The sequence below is a fragment of the Ahaetulla prasina genome, chromosome 4 (genome assembly GCF_028640845.1).
Source record: "Ahaetulla prasina isolate Xishuangbanna chromosome 4, ASM2864084v1, whole genome shotgun sequence".
NCBI lineage: Eukaryota > Metazoa > Chordata > Lepidosauria > Squamata > Colubridae > Ahaetulla > Ahaetulla prasina.
In genome coordinates, this window is record NC_080542.1 from 14610534 (window position 1) to 14638080 (window position 27547).

The window sequence follows — 27547 nt, forward strand, 5'->3', positions numbered from 1 at the left end:
TCACTGAAGCAGTAGGCATGAGCTTAAATGGACTCCAGAGGATGGTAGAGGATAGGAAGGCCTGGAGGAACATTGTCCATGGGGTCGTGATGGGTCAGACATGATTTCGCAACTAACAACAACAACCCATATATTTTGATTGAGCTTGGAATATTTATTTTGGGAGAATTTTTGTTCGGTAGAATTGATTAAATATACAGTATTCTCTCTGTTCTATGTTGTCCAAAACTGGTGTGTGTGTGTGTGTGTGTGTGTGTGTGTGTGTGTGTGTGTGTGTGTGTGTGTTTTAGGAGGAAACAAAAATATTTAGTCAGCAAAATATACAAAAAAATCCTAATTCACATCTGTCAACTACGGCTGAAAGAACTGAAATGTCATCAGTATCTCATATTTCCCACATACTCTACTAGAAATTAAATAATTGGGAATATATGTTTTCTAATTTTTCCATCTCATGCTGTTTAGTTCACAAGTTTTAAAATTTCTCAAGGTATCTCAAATGGTTCTCTTGATATTCATGTTTAACTTTTTAAAATAATTTTTTAAAATTTTAAATTGATGTGCATTGTTGCTTCTTGATCTGAGAAGTTTTCCTGACAATTGCACTGAATATTTTATTAGTTGCAAAGTTGAAAAAGTTGAACATATAGTTATCTCCTGTATAATTATAAAATTAACTATGATTATCTATGCACCTGTTCCAAATCCCACAGGACCTCAAACCCATGTTGTAAAATTTGATTACTGTTCCAATGGCAATCCAATTTATTTGTCAGTTGATCGCTGATAAATAGGCAATAAAAGCATTCTTTGATGGAGTTGAATGACATTAAGAGGATACTGTATCCACGCATGGTCACACTCTGAATGAAGGATTCATTCCTTAATTATTTATCCGCACAACTGGATGTTCTGCATTTCACAGGAAATTTATAGGATTTTAAGGCAAGGTCTTGTAAAATTGCAGTTCAATGTTCTGATGAACGAGAAGAAGTAAATAGACAAAGAAGTTGATTATTGGAGTATCAACTATAATTGTTTTCTTGGTGTTGTTACTAGTAACAATGCCTCAAGCAGCACACACGGTTCCTGATATTAATTGCAATGTTGATGATCCTCTTCCTATTCTTCACAAGTACTCTCAGTCTGGAGATTTGACCATTGCTAGTATAATTTCTCAAGTCTATACTTTTTCCAGTCCAATTCTTTTTGATCGTCACCCTTCCAGCGAACTTCAGGATGAAGTAATGTAAGTTGTTCGTTTCTTCCCAGATAAGATTTCTACACCACCATTAATTCACATGGCACAAAGGACAATTTACTTTGAACTGCTAGAATACACTGTATTCATATATACTGCATCTTCAGCTTTGTAAAAAGGAGAGTTTGTATCATTCTTTATTTTGTTATTCAATTTCTATGATTGTTCCAGTATGACTTTCTCCCAAAAGTCAACATTCTAAGAGTTATGCTAACAATCCACGAATGAATAAGGGCAAGATCTATTTCTAACAATTCTTAGGTGTTGTTCCTAAGCAAAACTTCCTGGAATAGTTTTGTATGGCTTAATATTTAGTTCATTGGGGCTTGGTTTTCACTGAAATCAGAAGATCCATAGCAAGAAGTCAATTTTTCACTGAGTTCATACAAGTACCTCAAGCATCTCTGTTGATTATTTGGGGAACATGAACCCGGGTATAACCTAAAGAATTTCCAAATGATAACCACTGTTGTTCAGAAATGCAGATTTGTAATTTTTATTTTTCCATTTTATTTTTTCAGTGATAAGCAAAATTATATTTGTATCACACTTTATGAAGTAATGTGATGTAGAACTGAAACATAACAGTCTTTAACAAAGGATGTAATTTTCACGACAGGGTTGTATTTCAGAGTTACCAATATGTCCTGGCCCTGGTTTTTGCTGTAAAACAGATCAGTGAAAATCTCCAGATCTTGGCCAATGTCACCCTTGGGTTCAACATCTATAATAGCAATTTTAGTCCAAGCTGGACCTTCCTTGCCTCAATGAGACTTCTTTCCATGCACAGCACATTCATCCCAAACTATAAGTGTGACATGGGGAACATTCCCATTGCAGTAATTGGAGGACCTGACATCTGTCTTCACATGTTGAACCTTCTGTCTCTCTACAAAATTCCACAGGTATTCCCAGGATCATATAAATTTCTCTCAGTTCCCATTATAACTAGTTGCAATTCTTTAGAAGCACTGTGTTTGGGACAAGGGAAATATTTCAATATGAAGTTAGGCTTTAGGGGGGTTTAATGAATTCATTAAAAGAAATGATTCATGAAGTGTAATAGAATGGACAAACATCTCTCTTTATGAATCATTAATGAATCAGAACCTGCTCAAGGCACAGTATTTGCGAAGTATCTGTTTAAAAGAAGAATAGAATAGAATAGAATAGAATAGAATAGAATAGAATAGAATAGAATAGAATAGAATAGAATAGAATAGAATTTTTTATTGGCCAAGTGTGATTGGACACACAAGGCATTTGTCTTGGTGCATACGCTCTCAGTGTACATAAAAGAAAAGATATGTTCATCAAGAATCATAAGGTACAACACTTAATGATAGACATAGGGTACAAATAAGCAATCAGGAAACAATATCAATATAAGTTGTAAGGATACAAGCAACAAAGTTACAGTCATACAGTCATAAGTGGAAAGAGATGGGTGGTGAGAGCGATGAGGAGATTAATAGCAGTGCAGATTTAGTAAATAGTTTTTTTTTAATTTAGTAAATAGTTTGACAATTCGTATGGTTATTTCATGCTTATACTTATATATACTGTTGTGTTTGACAAAATAAAGAAAGAAAAAAGAAAGAAAGAAAGAAGGAAGGAAGGAAGGAAGGAAGGAAGGAAGAAAGAAAGAAAGAAAGAAAGAAAGAAAGAAAGAAAGAAAGAAAGAAAGAAAGAAAGAAAGTGGTGAGGGAATTATTTGTTTAGCAGAGTAATGGTGTTCAGGAAAAAACTGTTCTTGTGTCTAGTTGTTCTGGTGTGCAATGCTCTATAGCATTATTTTGAGGGTAGGAGTTGAAATAGTTTATGTCCAGGATGTGAGGGGTCTGTAAGAATTACTTTTTAAAATATGTGTAGAGCTTCTTGAAATATCTTCAGTATCCTTTTTAAAAAAAATAAAGATTGGCATTCATTTAGAGAAATCATGGTAAAGTACACATCCTAACTCAATAACTGTGTCTGCCTAGGTGTGACAGAGAGCCTCCCCCCAGCCCCAATTTGGGAAAGGTGGTTAAGAGGTTCATTGGAGTGAAATGACTTTAGTCATTTGCAATGCAGAACTGGTCATTTTTCAACCTTAATCTCCCTATACACATTTTGCAAAAAATAGTCTCCAGAGCATAAAAGGATGGCTAACTGCCTTATTCCATACTTTGCATGTTTGATACAATGACCCCATTTCAGAGTCCTCTGGAAGCTTATATTATATTAGTTAGTTGTTCTTCCACTTGAAGTTGTAGGTATTAGTCTCCAAATCTGAAAGTGTCTTAACAGAACAGAGTATGAGTATAGTGAAGAGAACAGTAGTGGCAATGCTAGTGGAAAATATCAAGAATGTCCCTCTAACTTAGAATATATGCCAAACATATATAGATACCAATTGTCCAGCTGCTTGCTGTCTGGGTCACCCTTATTTGGCTCAGATGGGATGTTGAAGCCTCTTGCCCAAACTCTTTGCACATTCCAAATTCAAGCCAAGCTCTGAATTGAAACCTGGGTTTGAGCTTTCTTGGTGTTTAGAAAGCAGCAATAAAATTCAGAAAACATAATTTTATTCAGACCAAGTAAAAGGAGACATTAACATGACTTTTGGTTTGATGTGGTTTCTTTTACAAAATTCTCTAGCTCACGTATGGCTCTGCTCCAGTAATGAATAAAGAAACCCAAGATGTATTTTTACAACAGATGTTTCCCAATGAGGCCTTACAACACCAAGGAATCCTTCTGTTGCTGTTATATTTCAGGTGGACCTGGATTGGTCTTCTTTCTGTGAAAGATGAAGCAGGAGAGAAGTTTGTACGGGATGTAGTCCCCAAGTTCTCTCAGCATGGAATCTGCTTTGATTTTATGGAATGGTTCCCAAATGTAGCTTTCTACAGTGATTTTATGGAAGTGATGGATAAAGGACTTGAAATATATAAAGTTCTCATGAGAAGCACAGCCAATGTGATCATTATTTTTGGTGACCTTCGGACCATGTTAATTTTAAGAACACTTCTCCGTTTTTCAGAAGTAGAAGATTTAGGACTGAGAGAAAAAATCTGGATTATGCCAGCAGAAATGGATTTTGCATCAGTATCCCTTAACAGAAACTGGGATATATGTTTCATCCATGGTGCTTTGTCCCTCTCCTCTACGTCAAAGAAAGTGTTGGGATTCCAGGAATTTCTTCGGAGCAGAAATCCAACAACGGAACCACATGATGGCTTTATCAGAGACTTTTGGGAGCAGGTGTTTGATTGCTCATTTCCCAAGTCTAATAAACGAATTAAAAGGCCTGAGAATCTCTGTACTGGAGAAGAGAAATTGGAGACGCTTCCTACTTCTGCTTTTGAACTTAACATGAGTGGCCATAGCTACAATGTGTACAATGCTGTCTATGTCGTGGCACATGCTGTGCAGTCATTGCATTCTTCTAAATACAAGCAAAGAAATTGGGTGAATTTGGAGAAGCAGAAGTTTCAGAACCTACAATCATGGCAGGTAAGTCTAAAGCAGAAAACATCAAAACAATGTATAGTATTTATATTTATAACTTTTGACTTAGATCTTGGAAAAATTCTCCATAACAAAATCTACTTGGTCTTTTTCTTTAAATTCAATCTGCAAAAGACACTCAATATTCCCAATACAAACCTATAGGATATAATTTATAATTTATTATAACAATAAATTATTATATGCATACCCAAACAAACAAGCCATAATAGGCTGTGGAGAAAAGCAAAGTTTTATATTAAGACAGGAAAAAACAAAGATATAGATATGATTAGGGGAGACCTGGCTCAAAAACGGTAACTGTGAAAGGGAACTTTGAGTCCTAGTGGATGATCATTTGAATATGAGCCAGCAGCAGCCACCGCCAAAAAAAGCTAATACTATCCTGGGTTTTATAAAGAGGGATAGAATCAAGATCACATGAAATATTAGTACCACTTTATAAAACCATAGTAAGACCACACCTGGAATATTGCAATCAATTTTGGTCACCATACTACCAAAAAAAATAATGTTGAGACTTTGAAAAGAGCAACCAAGAGAAGAGCAACTAAGATGATCAAAGGCCTGGAGGCTAAAATATACGAAGAACAGCTGCAGGATTTGGGTTTGGCTAGTCTAAAGAAAAGAAGATTTAGGAGTGACACGATAGCAGTGTTCAAGTATTTGTGGGGCTGCCACAAAGAAGAGGGGGTCAAATTATTCTGCAAAGCACCAGAAGGCAGGACAAGAAACAATGCTTGGAAACTAATCAAAGAGAGAAACAACCTGGAATTGAGGAGAAACTTCCTAACAGTGGGGACAACTAACTAATGGAACAGTTTGCCTTCAGAAATCTTGAGTGGTCCATCACTGGAGATTTTTAAGAAGAAACTGGACAGTCACTTATCTGAAATATTATAGGTTCTCCAGCTTGAGCAGGGGATTGGACTAGAAGACTTCCAAGGTCCCTTCCAGCTCTATTCCTGTTTCTGTTCCTGTTCCTGTTCCTGTTCCTGTTCCTGTTCCTGTTCCTGTTCCTATTCCTATTCCTATTCTATTCTATTCTATTCTATTCTATTCTATTCTATTCTATTCTATTCTCAGATGTACTGAACAAGGGGCCGGAATAGCTCAGGCTGTTAGAGCCTGTTATTAGAACACAGTAGCCTGCAATTACTGCAGGTTCAAGCCTGGCCCAAGGTTGACTCAGCCTTCCATCCTTTATAAGGTAGGTAAAATGAGGACCCAGATTGTTGGGGGGGCAATAAGTTGACTTTGTAAAAATATACAAATAGAATGAGACTATTGCCTTATACACTGTAAGCCGCCCTGAGTCTTCGGAGAAGGGCGGGATATAAATGTAAACCAAAAAAAAAAAAAGGACTGAAAATTGTCCATGAAGGAAAAACCTCCTTTAGTTTAGTTTAGTTTATTTAGATTTTTATACCACCCTTCTCCCGAAGGACTCAGGCGATTCACAGCCAAAATAAAAACAATAATAATATACATAATAAAAACAATTATTAAAAATCTTATTACATATCAGGCCAAATTAAAACTATTTAAAACTATAAAACCCCAAATAATTTACAACAATATATTAAAAACTGCTAAAAATTTCTATGCCAGTCCTGTGCGAATAAATAGGTAAGTCTTCAACTCGCGGCGAAAGGTCCGAAGGTCGGGAAGTTGACGGAGTTCTGGGGGAAGTTCATTCCAGAGGGTGGGAGCCCCCACAGAGAAGGCCCTTCCCCTTTGGCAGACGGCACCCTATTTGGCGGACAGCACCCTGAGGAGTCCCTCTCTGTGAGAGCTCACGGGTCGGTGGGAGGCAATCGGTAACAGTAGGCAGTCCCGTAAGTAACCCGGTCCTAAGCCATGGAGCGCTTTGAAGGTAGTAACCAAAACCTTGAAGTGCACCCGAAAGACCACAGGTAGCCAGTGCAGTCTGCGCAGGAGAGGTGTTACATGGGAGCCACGACCGGCTCCCTCTATCACCCGCGCAGCTGCATTCTGAACTAACTGGAGCCTCTGGCTGCTCTTCAAGGGGAGCCCCATGTAGAGAGCATTGCAGTAATCCAAGCGAGAGGTAACCAGAGCATGAGTGACCGTGCATAGGGCATCCCGGTCAAGGAAGGGGCGCAACTGGCGAATCAGGCGGACCTGATAAAAAGCTCTCCTGGAGATGGTCGTCAAGTGATCTTCAAAAGACAACCGCCCATCCAGGAGAATTCAGTTTCCATCAATGCAAAAATGCATGTTCTCATCCTGTCATGTCTGAAGAAATACAGCTCATCCCAGCTTAAATGTGAATTGTGTAGTTACTGTTTAAGCAATAGCAATAGGATGGAACACCCTTTTCAGTTCCTACATATCAACTGGAGATTTAGCAGAAATGAAATAATTTTACCTTCCTTTTATGATTTTTTTTGTTTCTCTCTAATCTAGCTTTGCCCTTTTCTGAGAAGTGTCTCCTTCAACAATAATGTGGGCGAAAAGATCTCTTTTGATAGATATGGAGAATTTATTGGAGGACTTGATATTATAAATTGGATCACTTTTCCAAACAGGTCATTTTCTAAGGTAAAAGTGGGAAGAATAGATCCATTTTCTTCTCCAGACAAAATCTTCAATATCCATCTGGAGTTCATCACATGGCCAGAAAACTTTAATCAGGTAAGAGGATTTAGGTCATCTGTCCTAAATCTTTTCAACAAATTTAAAACAAAATAAATCAAAATCCTAAGCCTTTGTTAAAAGTTATTTCTTAGCTTAATCATTGGGTCACACTCAACTTCCTGGTGCATTTGTTTCCTCTTGTAAGAAGAACAGTCTTGACATTAGGATAATATTTTAATATAAATAGATATGAAGAGTGAAATATAAGCATTAATTGGAAAATTAGAGATTGAATGATGGTATTATTAAACATGCATAAAAATATTATGATTTAATGTAAACACGTGTATTAATAGTAGAATCACATGGATTGGATAATTGGAAAGAACATGAATAGATTTATTCTATATGTTTAAATGATTATGATTGGTACTAGAAGCGTACATTGAAACTTTAATATAAATAGATGTGAAGAGTTAAATAAGGGGAATATGAATAACAAAGCAGGTGAAAGATGAAAGATAGAAAAGAAACATCTTTGAATATTATGGTGACATGGGAAAAAAGCTAAAATAGAGATAGAGATAAGAGGGGAGTGGTAGTATATCAGGGGTGAAATACTCCCAGTTCAGACCGGATTGCGCGGTCTGGTAGCGATGGGGGCTGGTAGTTTGGAGAACCTGTAGCAAAAATCTCTGGGGGCCCCTGCCCACGCCTTGCTGTAAACGGCCTTAAATGACTGCCGCAGCACTTCAAAGGGCCGCACTACAGCTGATCAGTGCTATAGGCAGCTAGTAGACCAGTGCCTCTATTTTTAAAGAAGGTAGACCGGTGCCTGCCAAAAAAGGGCACTTGGTAGACTGGTGCCTCTCAGTAAAACACAATTGGTAGACCGGGGCCTCTATTTTTAAAGAAGGTAGACTGGGGCCTCTCAATAAAAGGTAATTGGTAGACTGGGGCTGTCGTGTCCCACTCCTCCTCTGACGGCCGGGTCGGGGAAGTCCGTATCAAGCGTGCCTCTGCAGCTCTGCCAGAGTCCTATCAGAGTCCTCAGGGCAGGCAGGAATCCAAGGTGTGACTTCAGCAATCCAGATTAGACTTTGCCTGACTCAGAGAATGCCAGAAAGCAGATCCTTTATATAGGCCATGGGGTGCGGCTCCATGACTCAGCACTTATCCAGGCCTGCCCCTCCCTTCCTTTTGCTGACTTCGCCTCTCCATTCTCCGGAAGCGTGGATCTCTCCAGCCTCCAGCTGTTAGTAATACCATCTCATGACTGGCTTCATATTCCTCAGGGTCACATGCTGTGGGGGAGGAGTTTAGTTGCTCCGTTTGACCGGGCATGGTGCCAGGACTGGGGACTAGAGGCATGTCAGGCCATTCGTCTTGCTCGGACTGTCCAGGCATGGTGCCAGGACTGGGGGCTGGAGGCATGCCAAGACATTCTCCTGTACTATCAGTGTCTGGCAGGAGATGAGAAGGGCCCGGCTGCGGCGAGGGGGGCGAGCAAGGCACAACAGGGGCCTCTATTTTTAAAGAAGGTAGACTGGTGCCTCCCAAGTTTTGTATACTTTATTATTTTTATTATTTATTATTATTGACCATGCCCATTCAGTCACCTGACCACCAAGCCACACCCACCAATTAAGCCACACCCACAGAACCGGTAGGGAAAATTTTTAGATTTCACCCCTGTAGTATATGTATATATTAACATAACAAGATATATGCAGTAATAAGAGGGAGGTCTAGAAATCAAAGGGTGGCAGTATTAGGTATGTTTAAACAATATGAAACAATGAAAATGAAATATAATAACTATGAATAATAATTGTATCAAAATGTATGATACTCAGGTATCACACTATTCACACATTGATATATATCTAAATAATATAAAATAAAAAAAACTTGGAAAAAAAAAAGAACAATCTTGGATATGACTTGTGTGATCTCACATAATGCTCAAAAGTTCTCAGGCTTGAAACCAACTCTAGAGATTAAGCAGCAAATTCTTGATTTGAATTTTGATAAAGCCTGAGCAAAGTTCTGTAGTAAATAGTTGTCTCTCGATAGCTCTTTCTCTATCCCTGATGATTCCCATGGCCTTTTTTTCACTCCATAGAAGACAGCATTCATCCTTACAACACTTAATATTTTACTATCCATATTCTGGCAATGAAAGTTTATTAACAGTCCTCTTCTGAATTGCCTAAATTCAGGCTTGGATGGATTGAGAGACAGATTTTTGAATATTGTTATCATCCATCTCATATCACTATTAGAGGTCTGATTCAGTACTTGTCACTTAAAGAAGACAGCGGTATTTTTGTAATGGCAAACTAACTTTACTGAAATTGCTAGGAAAAGTGACAAATTGGAATGAATTGGGATTGCTATAAAAAGTTACGGTTTAGGTTTGGACATTCTTATCTATCTATCTATCTATCTATCTATCTATCTATCTATCTATCTATCTATCTATCTATCTATCTATCTATCTATCTCTTATATTTAATCCTGCATGAAAGGTTTGTTACCAGATCAACTCTTACTTTGTTTAATTAGATTGGATTGTTGCTGAAATATTTCAATTATTGATCAATCAGTTGATCTTTTTATCAACTCTAAAGCAAACCTGCTTTTGTGAATGTGAATTCTATGTGTCATCACACCCTGCATGTTTTAATTTCATGCAAAATTCCTGATCTGAACTGCAATCTGTAAGTTGTATAAGGGCATTCTAGCCATGATTTTGGAATAAAGTATAAAGTTCTTATGTTCTTGTTTTTTTCTTATGCTTTGCTACCTTCCAATAGTGTTAGGCTGCAATTATAGCTCCCATGTTGCCCTAACCATGATGGCTAGATATTGATGTACTAATACAGTACATGGGTTGATGGATATAAAAGTCTATTATAGATTTTCACTTATCTGAAACACCAACTTTTTCATTCACTCATCATTAATTCATTCATTCCATATAGCTGACCATCTCATCAGAATGTACTCTGGGTGGTATAGTGCAATTAAGTAAAACTACAATATAAAAAGGGATTGATGGCTCAATGGTTAAAGATGCTGAGCTTGTCAGCTAGAGAGCTGACAACCTCGGTTCAAGACCGAGCACAGTGTAATGAGTGAGCGCTTGTTCCTACCCCAGCTCCTGCCCACCTAGCAGCTCGAAAGCATGCAAATGCAGGTAGATAAATAGGTATGACTTTAGTGGGAAATCGACAACATTCTGTACTCCTTTGGCTACAGATGGAACCTGTAGCGTGCCCTCTCTGTTGAATCTTTATACTATATACAGTACTTTATGCTGTAATGAGACCCTGAATTTTGAATATTGTCATGCCCAATCCTTGGAACCAGGGGTGGTATTTACTTACCTTTGCTACCGGTTTTCAAATGTGAGTGTGCATGCCTCCTCCACACATGCGCAGAGCCTTCTGTGCATGCGGAAAAGGTTAAAAACAAGATGTGGTGACATTTGGACAGGTGGGCAGAGCCTCCCACCACTGGTGCTACTGTATCGCGCGATCCGGATAGAGCCAACTGAATTTCACCACTGCTAGAACCCTTCAAAGGAATCTTAACATTTTTGTGTGATAACTTTTTTGTGAAGGGGTTGCATGATATGTTTCATCAAGTGTAAATTACATTGAAAGGCATTTATTCAAGATGACAGCTACCTTTGACCAAAATATTTATCATGCACATAATTTTTTCCCCAAGAACATTGCAGGTTCTAACAGCCATTTTGCAATTCTTTGATTATTAAACCAATAAGTCTTATCAATATTTGTCATGCATCCATTTGATTTTGCAGCGTGGAGTAAATCTCAAATCTGTCTATCCTTCTATCCATTTGAATGCTAATATATTATTCTTATTTTTGCGGGAATAGGCGTACCCTATTTCTTTGTGTAATGGTCATTGCCAGAGAGGCTTTCGGAAGACCAAGAAGGAAGGGAGGCCATTTTGCTGTTATGATTGCCTTCCGTGTCCAGAAGGGAAAATTTCAGCTGAAAGGGGTAAGAGATATCATGTACAGAGGGTTCTTTTAAGAGAAAACTAAGTAACGGAAGTGAATCAGCTCCTGAGGAGTTGGCTAGACAAGCAGCTGTGGGTTTTCAATATTCTTATCACTGGTTTGCCATGCACGTACACACTTGTTTTGTGCACACACCTTCTGTGTCTGCGCCCGGCCTTCCATGCATGCGCTTTGCTCGCTCGTGCACTTTCCATGCATGCTGCTGGCCTAGAAAACGTGCTTAAATAGGACTTCATAGAGCTGCGTGGGCTCACCCACAGGAACTTCTACCAGTTCACCTGAACCAGTACAAACCGGCTTAATATCACCTCTGTAGACAGGAATGCAATCCTCTTACTTGTGAAATTATTCATAATAAAAAAGTGCATGAATTGATAGATACACTTCAGATATAAGCACAAGGGAGATGCAGAAATTCGTTATGAAGTATAAGGAGAGAATGGGACATAAAATAGATAGCAATAGCACTTAGATTTATATACCACTTTATAGTGCTTTGCAGCACTCTCTAAGTCAGTGGTTCTCAACCTGTGGGTCAGGACCCCCTTGGGGGTCGAATGACGATTTGCCAGGGGTCGCCTAAGACCATCGGAAATATGGGAAGTATACTTGCGAGTCGAAGAATCGCGCTCCAATGATTGACTCCACAAGCCAGCTGCAGGCTCTTCAAATCACTAGTGGAATTTGGTTTCAGGCGCCATGAATTAAAAAAGAGAGAAATCTTTGCTCTGATGTCTTCCTCTCAAGCCAGCTGCAATCACTCCCAATCGCTAGCCAATATGGCTTCAGGCGCGATAAATTCAAAATGAAAATAATTTTATGGTTGGGGCCGCCACATCATGGGGAATTGTATTAAAGGGGAATTGTATTAAAGGGGTCACAACACTATAAAGCTTGAGAACCACTGCTCTAAGTGGTTTACAGAGTCAGCATTTTGCCCCCAACAATCTGGGACGTCATTTTATTGACCTTGGGAGGATGGAAGGCTGAGTCAACCTTGAGCCAGTCAGGCTAAAAGGACTCGAACTCCTGGCAGTGAGCAGAGTTAGTTTACAATACTGCATATTAACCACTACGCCATAGAGCTTTGAGCTTTGAATTTCCTATTGAGATCTCAGTGCTTGGATTCTTCCCTGACCAGCATGGAGTAAATTTCCATTTTAACCAATCTTTACTTCTGCTACATGGATAGATGCATATATTTTTGGCAATATCTGTGAAGTGGTTTGATTGTATCTTCTTTCTGAGACTGAGAGGCAGTGAATGGCCCAACATCACCCAACTATTTTTCATCTCAAAAGGGAGGACTGGAATTCACATTTTCCCTACTTCTAGATAATCCATCTTTAAGCACTTCATCAAATTGATCATCAAATCAAAGGTCCCTAGAGTATTAAGTGAATAAACTTGTATTTGACCAGTGAAGTGTCTGGATCAGAACCTTCTAGTATTATAGTCCTTTTCAATCATCCCTGGCCAAAATGTCCTTAAATCAGAGTTTTTCAATATTATAGATTCTGTACCAATTGTACAAACACACAGTTTTGTGTCTGGTTGCATACAATTTGGACAAAAGGATAGTTTAGCAGGACTATTTTTTATTCCTCCCATTGATGCCATGGTTATTGGGAGACTGAGACATTATTTCCCATGTTACTTCCAGCAGATTTTGTTTGGGGCATTTGTATGTTTTATTGGTCTCATTTTCATTTTCACATCTCCGCCTGAGTGCCTTGTCATGTTCTGTGAATGGTTTGTTTAGGCACAGGTAACTGTTCTCACGTTCAAGTGTGATACAATGCAATGCAAAGTACGTCATGAACCTGTTCCGTCAATACAATGGTTAGTGTAACAGATTGTAAACTGAATTTTGATTGTTGTTTTTAGATACATCTGACTGTTCTCCATGTCCAGAAGATCAATACCCAAATCATAACAAAAATTCCTGCATTCCAAAAGTCATAACATTCTTATCATATGAAGACTCTCTGGGAATAAGTTTGGCTGTTTGTGCTCTTTCTTTTGCCTTCATCACATCTTATGTGCTCAGGATCTTCATTAAACACAGGGACACTCCCATTGTCAAAGCCAACAACAGGAACCTCACCTACATTATCCTCATCTCCCTACTGTTCTCTTTCCTTTGTGTCTTGTTATTTATTGGGAGACCAAATAAACTTGTATGTCTTCTTCGACAGCCAGCTTTTGGCATTATCTTCTCAGTGGCAGTTTCCTGTTTATTGGCCAAAACCATTGTGGTTGTCCTAGCATTCATGGTTACCAAGCCTGGGTCCAAAATGAGGAGATGGGTGGGGAAGAAAATGGTGAGCTCCATTGTATTTTTCCGCTCTCTTGTTCAAGTCATCCTTTGTGTTTTCTGTCTGATGACATTCCCACCATACCCAGGTTATGATAAGCATTCAGTGTCTCAGGAACTTGTATTAGAATGCAATGAAGTGACCATATTTACTATGTCTTGGGTTTTATGGGCTTCTTTGCCATTGTCAGCTTCTCTGCAGCTTTTCTGGCCAGGAAATTACCTGATAGCTTTAATGAGGCCAAATTCATCACCTTTAGTATGTTTGTCTTCTGCAGTGTTTGGTTATCTTTTGTCCCCAGCTACTTGAGTACCAAAGGAAAATATATGGTGGCTGTGGAGATCTTCTCCATCTTATCTTCCAGTGCTGGCTTGTTGGGTTGTATCTTTGCCCCCAAATGCTTTATCATCCTGTTCAGACCTGAACTGAACAGCAAGCATTTGCTCATGAAGAGATAATTTTTAACTCCTGAAAAATTATTCCCAGTAACTAATGCAAATTCTGTTGGAATGGGATGAGGTCAAACAATTGAAAGTCCATCGACTTGTCATCATAACATATTGTGCTGCTACAAATCAAAGTACTTTTACTACAATTTGATCAGCTCTATTATATTTATTATTGTGCAGAAAAAATATAATCCTTGACTTAGAACCATTTGTTTAGTGATCATTCAAGGTTATAACAACGCTGAAAAAAAGTGACTTGCAAGTGATCCTCCAACTTACTACTGTTACAGCATTCCAGATCTTCCCAAGTAGTTTCTGACAAACATAGTCTATGAGGGAAGCTGACTTAATTTAACAGCTTCACAACTGGGATGATTCATTTAAGATCATGGCAAAACTGAGAGTAAAATTGGGAGTGACTCACTTAGCAACTGCCTTATTTAAGAATAGAAGTTTCACTCACGATTATGGTTGAAAATTGAGAATTAGTTGCAATGTGACTGCTCTAAACATATTTACATTGATTTTCAATATTCTAAGTAGTGAAGATAATAAGGCATTTTCAAAGTCTGATAGAATTCTAATGCCACTATAGATATTTTATCTCTGGAAGGCATCAAGATATTGTCCATGTCTGCACTAATTCAGAAGTATCAGAAGAATTAATTTATGTTCCAATTGTAAAGTATGCACTTATATAAAGCACTTGACTTTTGTATATCACAATGGGAAAATCAACTTTGTAGTATGACTTTTGCCTGTATTAAAGCTGCTTACAATTTTCCAAAGAGCTGGATTAATGGAAACAGACTCTTAAGCATCTTGAAGTCAGGATGCTTAAGAGTCTGTTTCCATAAATCCAGATCCAGATTTAATTAAATAAAAAATAAAATAAATTGAGCAAAACTCAAAAAATTTGCAGTGAAGTGAGAACATGTAGAAAAAAGAGCACTATTTTATTTGTCCTTTCTTGTAGTTTCAATCTCCAGAATTGAGAATCAGTACTTAATTCTTTGGAAAGCATATGTCTGTATTGTAAACAACTTATTAAGTTTACATATGGGCACACATGCTTGCTTTCCTTGTAAGTTATCATTTGAGATATTGAAATATCCAAGATATAAAAAGGTTCTCAAGATTTCCTCCCTCAGGGAAGGCTTCAAGCCATGGTTTTGAAAAGAATCCCACATCCCATTTTTCACAATCTATCTTCTAGATATACCAGGTTATGGCTATAACTACCAACATGGCATAGCAGTGATAATCATTATCCGCTGTACATGCAATAGACATAATTCTAGTTTATTGTCAATCTACATCTCTTTCCAAATGAAATCATTACGATATTATGCTGCTGGTCATTAAGCCATTTCAAAGCGATAGATTCTACAAAATGATTGACACCCCTACAAATTGTTATTTTTGTAATTCTCTTTCTTCACTTAATACATCTCTATAGTGATATACTGCCCAACTTTTGTTGTTGCTCTAAATCAGGGGTATCAAACTCACAGCGTCACATCATCATGTGACATATCACAACTTCCTCCCGTTTGCTAAACCCGGGGGGAAGGGGAGTGTCCAGCGTGTGACATATCTGGCTCCCGGGTTGCAAGTTTGACACTCCTACTATTGTTGGTTAAAGTCTCTGTCAAGTCTGGGTCTAAAATGAGGAAATGAATGGAGGAAGTGAGGTCCATTGTATTTTACTGCTCTCTTTTCAAGCCACCATTTGCGCCTCATAGCTGATCACATTCCCATCATTCCCACATTTTTATCAACATTCAATGTCTCAGGAAATTGTAGTGGAAGGCAATGAAGGATTTCTGGTCATGGTTTATTGTGTTTTGAAATTCATTTGTTGACTTCAGCTTTTCTAGCCAGGAAATTACCTGACAGTTTCAACATAGCCAAATTCTCTACTCTCAACAATCTTTTGTTCTGCAGTGTTTGTTTTTTCTTTACTCAAGTCTACTTCTTCATTGTGTTTGGACCTGAACTAAGCAAGAAGCATCTACTAAATAAAAGAAGGTACTGAAAACTAAAATGTTGTCATGAACCAAAGAAAGAAACTGAAACTTCACAGTCATATTGAGAAGGATTTTTTTATATCCTGAGGAAATTTTAGGCTAATGGTAACCAAAAATAAACTTTTCATCCCCATTCACAGATTAACCAGAGTCCTCTTTATATTCTTTGAATTTCAACTCAGCTAGATAAAACTGAGAAGATCATTGAGATCTTGTTTCCTTTCAGAAAAGCTGAATAGGAGCATTTTGTTAAGGCTGCTTGGCTAGGAAGGGTGGCCTTTCTCACTTCTAAGAATAAAATAGAAGACAACTATTGCTTCATCCTGCCTTTCCAATTGCCTCATCATTTGACTGTGATTCCTCTGCCATGTTTGTTATATTTCAGAGTTTGAAATATTCTGGTCCCATCTACCCTCTAAAATGACACAGATACAACTTTAGTACCATTCAAAATATGTAACATGAAAGCAAGCTTCTCACTTAGCATACATTGTTTTGGTTGCTTTCTACAGGAATAAACTTCTTATTCTTGTTCTTCCTTAGTCCAATGTCACACAAAAATGACATTTGCTAAGGTATAATAAACACGTTTTCTTTTTTGATACCTCTTTGTAAAACCTCTTATGTTAATCATAAGAAACATAAACATGGTGTTTCTTATCATTATCAAATTAACATCAAACTTAGTTCTTTCTGTGTCTCACGAGAGCTGCCATAGCCATCAAAACTGCAAATCAAAACTGAACTGTGTGTAATTCCCAGCTAGACATGGAGATAGAGATAGAATAAACATTTCTGTAAGATTTCAGAGAAGTTGTAATTATAAACACATAAATTACCTTTCAGGTAATTATCAAATCAATCCCAATTATTTCTACTTCTTTTACAAGTCCCTGGACCAGTGAGATAGGTCAAACAAAATTGTAATCAAAGACAAAGGTGTTACCATTCTTGATCTGGAATTGAAGAAACTTCATTTATTTTTTATTAAAAATGCTTATTTGACTACAAAAGCCACCTAAACCAGCAAAGTAGTCTTTAAAATGAGGCTATGCTATTTAGCAAAGAAGTCAATAAGAGATCATGTGAAGTCAAAGAAAGTGATAAAAAAACCCGGAATTATGTCATGCAAGTTTTCTATCCTGGTTGTCACGTTTTTGCCTCACGTGCTCTGCAAAATTCCTCACATGAATTGCACCATCAGTGATCCTCTTCCGATTCTTCATAAATACTATCAGTTAGGAGATATTATCCTTGGTGGAATTTTGTCTCAGATCTACATATTTTCAAACACGATTACCTTTCAGGAACGACCTTCTACTGACCTTTTCTATGAAACTGAGTAAGAGACATAGAAAATGTATTTGTGAAAGTATTGCTCTGTTCTGCCTGAACCTTCTTTTGCTAATCTTTCCTCCTACCTTCTTTCTCTCATAAAGGCACAGATGACTATGCAAGTCCCCGTTCATGAACATGGCAATTGCTTAAGAATGTTTGGATTATGAGATCCAAGCAAACATTTGGATGTAAAATTGCGTGCAGTCTCACCATGTATATACAGCATGATTAAGTTGATTAAGTTTTGGATATTTGTGGTTTAGATGGTGAATTTCTCTGCTCACTCTTTGGTATGGTTTAAACTATTTTATATGTATGTAGTTGGTGAACATTGACAGGATCACCTTGAACCATGAGATCAGTGGCAAATAAATTTGATAAATAAATGAAAGATTGAATAGAACAGAATAACAGAGTTGGAAGACACCTTGGCGATCATCTAGTCCAACCCCCTGCTTAGACAGGAAACCATACACCACTTCAGACAAATGGTTATTCAACATCTTCTCCAGTGTTGGAGCATTTACAACTTCTGGAGGCAAGTTGTTCCACTGATTAATTGTTCTAACTGTCAGGAAATTTCTCCTTAGTTCTAAGTTGCTTCTCTCCTTGATTAGTTTCCATGCATTGCTTCTTGTTCTACCCTCAGGTGCTTTGGAGAATAGCTTGATTCCCTCATTTTTGAGGCAGACCCTGAGATATTGGAACACAGCTATCATGTCACCCCCTAGTCCTTCTTTTCATTAAACTAAACACACCCAGTTCCTGATATATGAATCAATATTTATTCAGGGTTATTAAAATTAGATAAAATGGCATTTATTAGCCAGAAATCTTATTGCTTTGTAATATATGCCATCTTTTGATCAAATTCTCCACAAGTCAGCCTTTAAATTTCATTTCAGGGTGGTGACTCAGCTCTACCAACACATTTTGTCTTTGGCATTTGCTGTAAAGGAGATCAATGAAAATCCTCATATTTTGCCCAATTTCACTCTGGGCTTCCATATCTATAACAGTCATTTTATTGCAAGCTGGACCTATCACGCCTTAATGGAACTCTTCTCAACACAAGGCAAGTTCATTCCTAACTACAGGTATGATGCAGAGAACAATCCAATCTCAGTCATTGGTGGTCCTAATTCAGAAATCTTTATCCACATGGCAGCTATCCTGTCTGTTTACAAGGTTCCACAAGTAAGGTATTTTCTTTTCTTTTTAAATTTTATTTTCAAATGCTATCGTTCATAAACACACACACAACTTTAACTGTTCCCTCCCTCTATAAAGGCAGCATCCCAGCAGAGGGAGGGGACGGTTAAGGTTTCTACGAAGGCTGCGCAGTACATGTTATTTGTGTATTCACAGTGGAAGTGTTTTTTTTTTTTAAAAGGACTTGTTCGCGAAAGAGAAGAGTGAAGAAAAATGGCCCGTACCAAGCAGGCTGCCCGCAAATCCACTGGTGGCAAAGCTCCACATAAACAGCTAAGAAAAAGCTGCTAAGAAAAGCACCCTCTCTATTGGTGGAGTCAAGAAACCTCATTGCTACAGACCTGGTACTGTGGCACTGGATGAGATTCACCGTTACCAAAAGTCAACAGGACTTTTGATTTTCAAGCTTCCATTTCAGAGGCTCGTAAGGGAAATTGCCCAAGATTTCAAGACAGACTTAAGGTTCCAGAGTGCAGCCATTGGCACACTGCAGAAGGCCTATTTGGTGGGTGTGTTTGAAGACACAGATCTCCATGCCATCCATACCAAGAGAGTTACCATTATGCCCAAAGACATCCAGTTGGCTCATAGGATATGGGGCGAGAGGGCTTAAAAGGAAGCAGTTCTTACGGTGTTTTGTAGTAAATTCTGTTTCAATTTGTGACCTTTTTTTTGTATGAAATTGTTTATAATATGTCACATTTGTACATTCCATCTTTCACTCAGGATGAATGCTAGCAGTGACTTTTCACATAAAACTCAGTGATGTGAGCCCTGTTGCTCAGTTGTGACAAATTGCTCATGTGCAGAAGGAATGGGTGATCTTTCATTCTTTTCATAGGTGTTTCTGTATGGTTTTTTCTTTTTGCAATTTTTTAATTTTTTTTATAAACATAATAGTAAAAAACATCATTGTGAACAGATTGTCAGTCAAGTACATGCTTAAACCCATTTCAAATTTCATCCTTCATTGTATTCTATACATTTCCTTCTTCTTCATTCAAATTAATAGTTTTTGCACATCTCTAGTAAATGTTGTGTTCCATGCCGTTGAAATTTTAAATGAAGTCTAGTCCCCATATTTAAATTCCCTAAAACCTCATTAATAATTCTTCTATTAGCTTCTTAAATTCCACAAATTTAAACATATCTAGATTACTTTTAATCAGAGGTCAGACCATCTAAAAATCTTTTCATAAAGCTGCCCTGCAATCACATAGACATTTCCATCATTCTTAGGATTAGTCCTGAAATCACAAAGACTATTCCCTCTTATCAACTTCCTCTGCCTCTAAGTAACATATGTTTAGGTGTTTTTGTATGTTAATGACTTGTTGGGTGGCTAAAAGTGTAAGGTACGAGAATTGATATAATTGTGTACAGGGTCCATTTGCAGCTGGTTATAACTTGATTCAAGTGTTTCACAGCTGGAGCCGTTAAGTCTGACCATAAATCACTGTGTCACAATGTGGACTTTCTGAAGGGGTAAAGTCTAAGTCTTAACCACAGCGTAACTTACAGTTTCCTTAAAAATTTTTTTTTAATCTGGCAGCTATAGAATACACTATGTGCATTTATAATAGATATTTTATATATCATAGTGTCAGCATTTTTAAGTTAAACGTTTTACATAAAAATAATAATAATAAAAAACCACACACACACATACTGTTTTTGGCATAAAGCTAAGTAGTCACCTGAATAAGTGCTCTAATTAAAATAATGACACTTTTATTTTTGTTGTTGTTGTTAGTTGCAAAGTCATGTCCGACCCATTGCGGCCCCAAGGACAACATTCCTCCAGGCCTTCCTATCCTCTACTACCCTCTGGAGACCATTTAAGTTCACACCAACTGCTTCAGTGACTCCATCCAGCCACCTCATTCTCTGTCGTCCCGTTCTTCTTTTGTCCTCAATCTTTCCCAGCATTCTCCAGTGAGTCCTTCCTTCTCATTAGGTGGTCAAAGCATTTCATTTTCATCTTTAGGGTCTGGCCTTCTAAAGATCAGTCAGGGTTGATCTCCTCTAGGACTGACTTGTTTGTTCGCCTTGCAGTCCAACAGGAGCCTTCTCCAGCACCAGAGTTCAAAGGCCTCAATTCTTTGGCGCTCATCCTTTCTTATGGTCCAACTTTCACAGCCGTACATTACAACTGGGAAAACCAGGTTTTCTTTTTATTAATATAAATAAAAACATATTCAAAATCCATATGGACAGTGTTTTGTCTGGTTGCAATTCTTTTGAGTAATAAGCATCACAGTAATGATAATAGTATTCTCTAATAGTAGTCTCATAATAACAGTGCTTTTCCCTCATAACATCAATACATATTAATTGTTAATACTAATCAAAATGAATAAGTAACAGTAAACAATCCTAATAATAAGATTAGTCATTCTCTTATGGATTTTGACATTCTAACTAATGACACCTTGATCTTTCAGCAACGAGGAAGTATTTATTAAAATATTTTCATATTAAAAATAGTTCTGAAGGAGTCCTTGGTCCATAGCTTTTGATATTAGACAGCGCAGGATTTGACTCTGCTATCATAAATAATGATTTGGGTTTTGGGTCAGTGAATAAACTTGATTGGGGGCGTGATGGCTTAGCAGTTAAAGATGTTCAGCTTGTCAGCTGGGTTCGAGACCCAAGTGCCATGCAACAGAGTGAGCTCCCATTCCTGTCCCAGCTTCTGCTCACTTACCAGTTCGAAAGCATGCAAATGCAAGTCGATTAATAGATACCACTTCAGCGGTAAGGTTACAATGTTCCATGATCCTTTAGCATATAGCCATGCTGGCTACATGACCACAGAAAATGTATTCAGACAACACTGGCTCCCTCAGCCAAGAGATGAGCACCATGCCCTAGGGTTGGACATGACAGGGTAGGGAAACCTTTACCTTTATAAAGTTGATTAGCAAAATAGCATCGAATTCAGGATAAAATGTGGTACCCAAGAGTCCCCTAGTAGAGACATCCTGGAGCTTTTCTATTTTAGCTCACAGTCTAACCAAAGTTAAGATTTGTCCCTAATATTGACTGACATGACAAAATCAGAAATAACTTGAACTTGACCTCTAGGATTTGTCTGTAGGAAAAATACATGTAATTTGGGACAGAGCTATGTGATGCACACAGGCATGATTGACATGCCTTTATATATTAATTATTCTAACAACTGGCCCCTGGTCAATCAGATACTTCCTGCCTAAGGCAAGACTACAACTCATGGCCTCCAGGTTTACAGCCTGGTTCCTTTACCACTACACCAAACTGGTTATCTAGGATATTTCAACAATTTATAGACACTCCAAATGGAATAATGACCTTCATTACCAAATGGTATAGCCAGTAACCCTCATTCATCCGTACTCACTGAATCTAACTGAAATTGAAATATTTAATCAATTTTCAGATCTCTGTCCCATGCCCTCTTTTTTCTTTCTTTCTTTCTATTTTAGTTCACCTATGGTTCTTCTTCTGAGTTAAGTAGGAAAGCTCAGATTGCTTTGTACCACCAGATGTTCCCAAATGTCAACAGACAATGCAGAGGAATTCTTCAGTTACTCTTACATTTCCAATGGAGGTGGATTGGGGTATTATATGACAACGATGACAACGGAGAGAGATTTGTCCAGAAAGTTGTTCCCATGTTTTCTCAGAAAGGAATTTGCTTCGATTTCATTGAAAGATTCCCAGTAATCACTTTTGTTGATCACATTGACAAGATGGTGACGGAAGGATTTCAAACATACCATGCTGTAACGGAGAGCACTGCTAATGTTTCTGTTATTTATGGTGATATTAAGACCATGGTGTTTATTAGAATGTTTCCCACCATACTAAAATATGAGAACATCGCAGCAATAGCAGTGTGTAAAGTCTGGATTATGTCAGCTCAGATGGAGTTCACATCCCTTCCCTTTCAAAAGCATGAGAATATAGACTTCCTCCATGGCGCCCTCAGCTTTGCAATCCATTCAAAGGAGATATTAGGATTCCAGGAGTTTCTTCATATGAGAAAACCTATCTTGGAAAAGGGAGAGAGAAATGGTTTTATTCGGCCCTTCTGGGAAGAAGCATTTGAATGTTTGTTTCCTGGATCCACGCTGGACAGCCAAGCAACAGTGACCTACACAGGTGTGGAGAAGCTGGAGGCACTTCTTTCATCTGTTTTTGAGATGAGTATGACTGCCCATAGCTACAGCATCTATAATTCAGTCTATGTTGTGGCACATGCTTTATACGCTATGCTTTCCTTGGGAGTCAAGAGGACAGCAAGGGTCCATAAAGGAAGAGAGATCCTTCTCAATCAATTTGTCTGGAAGGTAATAATCTGTGCAAACTGATATGACTAAGTGGCTCAGCAGCTGACTGGGTGGCTCAGTGGCTAAGACACTGAGCTTGCTGATCAGAAAGGTCGGCAGTTCGAATCCCTAGTACAGGTCTCCTGCGTGAGCAGCGGGTTGGACTAAATGACCTCCAAGGTCCCTTCCAACACTGTTACTGAGGGAAATCATCTTTTTTTTTTATAAAAAAGTTTTATTTTTACATTCAAATCCAACAACTCATCCAATGTACAGTCATATACAATTAGTCGGGCTTGCCCAGTCACCACCCCCTCCTTTTAACTCTCTTCCCTCTTCTGCTACTTTCCAGACCTTCCTTCCCTTCTCTTATCTACATCCTCTCCTCCCTCCACCCTACACCTTCCTTGTCCCTCTTCTACCCCTCTTTCTTCCTCTTCTCCTCTTTCCTACCTCCTCTTTTCTCCTCCTTTCTCCCTCCCCACCATTCTAAAATGGTAGCTGGGCAGACCCGACCCTACATTAATTATATTTATACATCTTCAATAATCCCTGTATATTAACCATCACTCCATCCTCTACCCTCATCCCCCCAATTCCCTCCCCTTACCCCGCCCCCACCCTGACTTCCCAGAACAAAATGCGGGGTATCAAAACTAATAATCATAATCCAAAATAAATCTTAAATTATAATCTCTAGTCACTCCACACATAATCACACTCTCAATTCCCCTTTCCTTCAAAAAATATATCTAATACAGGGTGTCAAACTCATTGTGAGCCAACTATGACCATGGGTCAGTTTTATTGGCCTGCAGCAAATTCTGAAAATATAATTTTTTTTTTATAAAAAAAGTTTTATTTTTACAATCTTATCAAATAATTCATCCAATGTACAGTTATATACAATTAGTCGGGCCTGCCCAGTCACCACCACCCTTTTTAACCTTCTTCCCTCTTCTACCTTCTTTTACTTTCCAAACCTTCCTCTCCTTCTCTTATCTACCTCCTCTCCTCCCTCCACCCTACACTCTTCTCCCTCTTCTACCCCTCTTCCTTCCTCTTCTCCTCTTTCCTACCTCCTACTCTCTCTTTTTTCCCTCCCCACAGTTCTAAAATGGCAACTGGTCAGACCCGACCCTACATTAATTATATTTATACATCTTCAATAATCCCTGTACATTAACCATCACTCCATCACTAACCTCAACCCCCAATTCCTTCCCTTTACCCCCACCCCCCCCGACTTCCCAGAACAAAATGCAGGGTATCAAAACTAACAATCATAATTTAAAATCCTAAATTATAATCTCTAGTCTCTCACGCTTATTCACACTCTCAATTCCCTCTCCTTCAAAATATATCTAATACAAATTATTTCCTAAATTTACTCATATGCTATTTGATATTTTTTTATCTGATACTTATTTTGAATATAATCAATCCACATTTTCCATTCTAAAATATATTTTTCTTGTGTATAGTCTTTCAAGTAAGCAGAGATTTTTGCCATTTCTGCCAGATTTGATACTTTAAGAGTCCATTCTTCAATTGTAGGTAATTCTTCTTTCTTCCAATATTGAGCAATCAAAAGTCTTGCGGCTGTTATTAAGTTCAGAATCAATTTAGTCTCTATAGCTGTACAATCCATAATTATTCCTAGTAAAAGAACTGCGGGTAAACTTAATCTTCTTTTCAAAATATTCTGCATGATCCACCATACTTTAATCCAAAATGCTTTAACTTTTTACAAGTCCACCATATATGATAATAAGTAGCATCTTCACAATCACATCTCCAACATTTAGCCTGTACATTAGGATACATACATGACAATTTTTGGGGTCTAAATGCCATCTATAAAACATCTTATAAAATTTTCTCTCATATTTTGCGCTTGTGTAAATTTAACATTCCTCACCCAAATTCTTTCCCAAGTTTCCAACATTATTGGTTGCTGAAAATTTTGTGCCCACTTAATCATACAATCCTTAACCAAATCAGTCTCTGAATCTATTTCTACTAATACATTATACAACCTCTTAATATGCTGTTGACCTTGATCTCTCATTTGTTTTAACAAATTATCCTCAATTTGCTTAACACCTATTTTTGATCTAATTTCCATCTAGCTTGTAATTGTCCATATTGGAACCATGTATAATTTTTCCCTTCTTCCCCCATCTTTTCTCTAGATTTTAATTGTAATTCCCCCTTTTCTATACAAAGAAGTTCTTTATAGGTAACTACCTCCATCTTTTGATATATATTTATATTTTCTATCATGTGTCTCGGGTTTGCCCATATTGGAATCTTTCCATCTAATTATATTGATATTTCCTCCAAACCCTCAATAATGCATTTCTAATTATATTATTTTTAAATATTTTATCAACTTTCTTATCATATAATAAATAGGCATGCCACCCATATAACAAACCATAACCTTCTATATTCAGAACTCTTTCCTCAGTTAAATTAATCCAATCAGTAATTAATGATAAAACAACTGCTTCATAATACAATTTTAAATTAGGCATTTTAAGACCCCCCCTTTCCCTTATATCCTGCATTATTTTTAATTTTATTCTTGGTTTTTTGCCCATCCATACAAATTTACTAATCCCCTTTTGCCATTCCTGTAATTTAATATCATTCTTAAACACCGGTATCATTTGAAACAAAAACAAAAACCTGGGCAAAACATTCATTTTTATAGCCGCTATTCTTCCCAGCAAAGATAGTTGTAACTTCTTCCAACTCTCCATTTCTTTCCATACCTTCTGCCACAATACCTCATAATTATTTTTGTATAATTTAACATTTGAAGCTGTAATATATATTCCTAAATATTTAACCTTTTTAACGATTTCAAAACCTGTAGTTCTTTCTAACTCTTCTTTTTGTTGTATATTCATATTTTTAGTTATCATCTTTGTCTTTTGCTGATTCACCTTAAATCCAGATACTTTACCATACTGACCAATTATATCTTTTAAACCAGTTACTGAGTATATTGGTTGAGATACAGTAACAACCAGGTCATCTGCAAAAGCTCTTAATCTATAATCTTGATGTTTAACTCTAATTCCCTTTATTCGATCGGAACCACGTATGTTATTCAGAAGAATTTCTAAAGTTAAAATAAAAAGTAATGGGGACAAGGGACATCCCTGTCTCGTCCCTTTCTCAATTTTAAAAGTTTCTGTTAACCCACCATTTACTATTATTTGTGCTGTTTGCTTCTGATATATTGCTTTAATTGCATGGATAAAATAATCCCCAAATTGCATTTTTCTATTACTTTAAACAAAACTGCCAATCCAATCTATCAAAAGCTTTTCAGCATCCAAAAAGGAATGCCGCTGATACTTGGTTGTTTCGTTCCAAATATTCAAGTAAATTTACGATTTGCCTCACATTATATCTCATCTGCCTACCCTTAATAAATCCTGACTGATCATTATGAATTATTTGATTCATCACTGGCATTAATCTATTAGCCAATATCTTGGTAAATATCTTGTAATCAGTATTTAAAAGTGATATAGGCCTATAATTCTCTGCTTTAATACCATCTCGATCTTCCTTCGGTATTAACGAAATAAAGGCTGTCCTCCATGAAGGGGGAACATCTCCTCCCATTTGAATTTTATTAAATAACTCTTTAAGTGGTTCAACCATCTCATTTTGTAAATTTTTATAATAAACAGCTGTTAAACCATCTGTTCCTGGTGCTTTACCGATTTTAAGTTGTTTAATTGCTAACAAAATTTCCTCTGAAGTAATTAATTGATTCAGTTCTTCTCTTTGGTTTTCTGTAAGCTCACAAATATTTTGTTGTTGTAAATATCTTTCTATCTCTGTATCATCAATCATATCCCTAGAATATAACTTACTATAATACTCTAAAATGCTTTTTTAATCAAGTTCTTTTGATAAACTTCCTTACCCCTATATTCTATTTTATCAATCATTCGTGATTTCTGTTTTTTCCTTATTAAATAGGCAAGCCATCTTCCTGGCTTATTGGCATTATTAAACGTATTATGTTTTACATATTGTAAATTAATTGCTACTTGATCTGCCATCAACATATTAAACTGACCTCTTAATATATTTATTGATTCTTTTATTTTACTATTTCCTGGGCTATTTATCAATAATTGTTCTTTCTTTTAATTTCCTCTTCCAGTTCCTTTTCTTTTCTGCAATTTATTTTTGTATTTAATATTCATTTGTATAAGATTTCCTCTCATATAAGCCTTACTGAGTCCCAAATCATCTCTATAGATGTCTCTTTTTCATATTCATAATAAAAATTCTTTCATTTGCTTTTTACATTCATTTACATTTTGTTCATATTTAAACAAATTCTCATTCAACCTCCATGATCTCCTAGCCTCCTTTTCCCGATCAAATTCAATCCAAACCGGACTATGATCAGATAAAGTT

At 37.3% G+C, this 27547-nt stretch overlaps 2 pseudogenes; both read left to right on the forward strand.

Moving 5' to 3' along the window:
• The first annotated feature begins 1064 nt into the window (after window positions 1-1064).
• LOC131197967 (vomeronasal type-2 receptor 26-like) lies at window positions 1065-14208 on the forward strand (annotated as a pseudogene).
• A 538-nt stretch (window positions 14209-14746) lies between these two features.
• Window positions 14747-19392, forward strand: LOC131197273 (histone H3.3A-like; annotated as a pseudogene).
• The last annotated feature ends 8155 nt before the right edge of the window (window positions 19393-27547 follow it).